The sequence below is a fragment of the Larus michahellis genome, chromosome 1 (genome assembly GCF_964199755.1).
Source record: "Larus michahellis chromosome 1, bLarMic1.1, whole genome shotgun sequence".
Lineage (NCBI taxonomy): Eukaryota > Metazoa > Chordata > Aves > Charadriiformes > Laridae > Larus > Larus michahellis.
In genome coordinates, this window is record NC_133896.1 from 24,861,029 (window position 1) to 24,863,866 (window position 2,838).

The following is a 2,838-nucleotide window of genomic DNA, read 5'->3' on the forward strand; positions in this document are numbered from 1 at the left end:
AAACAAATGTGAAAAGTCACTAGTCCATTGATTTCAATGCCATGGGGTGTTAAAGATTTTTGGAATCATAGAATCAGATAGGTTGAAAAAGACCCTTAAGATCATCAAGTCCAACTGTTAACCGAACATTGCCCAGTCCACCGCTAAACCATGTCCCGAAGCACCATATCTACACATCCTTTAAATACCTCTAGGGATGGCAATTCCAGCACTTCCCTGGGTAGCCTGTTCCAATACTTCACAACATTTCAGTGAAGAAATTTTCCCTAATATCCAATCTAAACTTTCCCTGGCGCAACTTGAGTTCCCTTTATCCTGTCACTTGTTACTTGGGAGAAGAGACTGACCCCCACCTCTCTACAACCTCCTTTCAGGTAGTTGTAGAGAGCGATAAGGTCTCCCCTCAGCCTCCTTTTCTCCAGGCTAAACAACCCCAGTTCCCTCAGCCGCTCCTCACAAGGCTTCCTCTCTAGGCTCTTTACCAGCTTCATTGCCCTTGTCTGGGCACGCTCCAGCAGCTCAATATCTTTCTTGTAGTGAGGGGCCCAAAACCGAATACAGTATTCAAGGTGGAGCCTCACCAGTGCCAAGTACAGGGGGATGATCTCTTTCCCTAGTCCTGCTGGCCACACCATTTCTGATGCAAACCAGGATGCTGTTGGCCTTCTTGACCACCTGGGCACACTGCTGGCTCGTATTCAGCTGGCTGTTGACCAACACCCTCAGGTCTTTTTCTGCCAGGCAGCTCTCCAGCCACTCTTCCCCAAATCTGTAGCGCTGCATGGGGTTGTTGTGATCCAAGTGCAGGGCCCAGCGCTTGGCCTTATTAAACCTCATACAGTTGGCCTTGGCCCATTGATCCAGCCTGTCCAGATCCCTCTGTAGAGCCTTCCTACTCTCAAGCAGATCAACACTCCCACTCAACTTGGTGTTGTCTGCGAACTTACTGAGGGTGCATTCATTGATAAAGATATTAAACAGAACTGGCTCAAATACTGAGCCCTGGGAAACACCACTTGTGACTGACCACCAACTGGATTTAATTCCATTCACCATCAGTCTTTGGGCCTGGCCATCCAGCCAGTTTTTTTACCCAGCAAAGTATATGCCCATCCAAGCCATGAGCAGCCAGTTTCTCCGGGACAATGCTGTGGGAAATGATGTCAAAGACTACTAAAGTCTAGGTAGACAACATCCATAGCTTTTCGCTCATCCACTAAGTGGTTCACCTTGTCATAGAAGGAATGTACAAAATTGTAGAATAATTCAGGTTTGAAGGGACCTCAGAATTCTGTCTCCGACTCAAAGCAGAGTCAGCTATAAGTTCAGACTGAATTGCTCAAGGGTCTGTCCATTTCGGTCTTGAAAATCTTCAAGGATGGACAATGCATAAACTCTAGTGGCAACACGTTCCAGTGCTTGACTGTTCTCATCTTAAAAAAAGTTTTTAATTTCAGTAGAGTATATTGTCTTTCATCCTCTACCATGCACAGCTGTAAAAAGCCTGGCTTCATCTTCTTGATAATCTATTCTTAAGTTTTGGAAAGCTGCTATCAGTTTTTTCCCACTCCTCCTTTTCTCCAGGCTGCGCAAGCCCAGTTCCTTCAGCCTCTCCTCACATGTCAAGTGCTTCTGCCCCTTGAATTTCTTAGTGGACCTCTGTTGAACTTGCTCCAGTTTATCAAAGCCTTTCTTGATTTGAAAGGCCCACATCTGACACAGTATTACAGAGTTATGCTTGAAAAGTTCTAGATTCTATATTCAGTTCAGTATTCTCAAGCAAACTAGTGTTTTGGCCTGCTAGGGAACTGCTCACACACACAATTCTTTTGGTTTACGCAGAAGTCCGGCAGATTGTCCCTGATAATGGCAGTACCATCTAATTGCACTGTGGAAGCTCTTGTGTAAATAGTTAAAAATTTGTGTTGCAATTATAGTGAATTGGATACTTGACTAATGTTTGTGACGTGGCAGTCCACAAAACAAGTGACTACCTGTATAAAGTGAAAACTAATGTCGTCCTTAAGTTGGTATCCAAAAATGGCTTTTGAAAGCATAGAGATTGAACGTTTTGGAGGACATCATGTATTGAAAGAGAGTTGTTGAAAAATGGAAAAAGTATTTTCAATATTTTGGGTAGTAGCTAGTTGAATCCTTTTGTTAGGGTAAAGCCGACATAATTCAAAAATAGGATAACATTTAAAAAAAAAAATCTAGCATTATTGCAAATAGTATAAAATCCTTCATGTTAGTTTTCTTTAATTGCTACTATGATCATCTTAAATGTTTTGATGATAATTTACTGAATTTAAAAACAATTATTTCTCCCCCTTTTTGTCCATCGCATTTATAATTGTATTTTGTTTTGAAAAGGAATTAATTTTAAACTTTTCTCTAATAGTTACTGTGTTGCTTCACCGGTTTATGTAGCTTACAAGTGATATTAAGAAAAGATACTGGACAAGGATGAAGAATGAAAGTGTTCTCTGTATCAGACAGTGGCAGATACTGGAAAAGCTGACGGAAAAGATGAGAATAAGATTAAAAATACTATATTTCTAGAAGTCATTGCATTTTATTAGGAAAAGAAAACTATTCAGAAAAAGGGTCAGATCAGCCAGTTTCTGTTAGAACTGAATAAATTCTTTAAAATCACAGCTGATCATATTTGCTTGAATTTCAGAGTTACTCACAAGATGGTTTTGGAATTTGTTGGTAGAAAGGCATCTGCTTTGGAGCCTAGGTCTTTCCAGGATAATGAAAACAAACGATTGCAAAGTGTTAGTGCCTCTTCAAAGGAGAATAGACTGTAAGGTGACATTCTAACCTGCTCTCTTC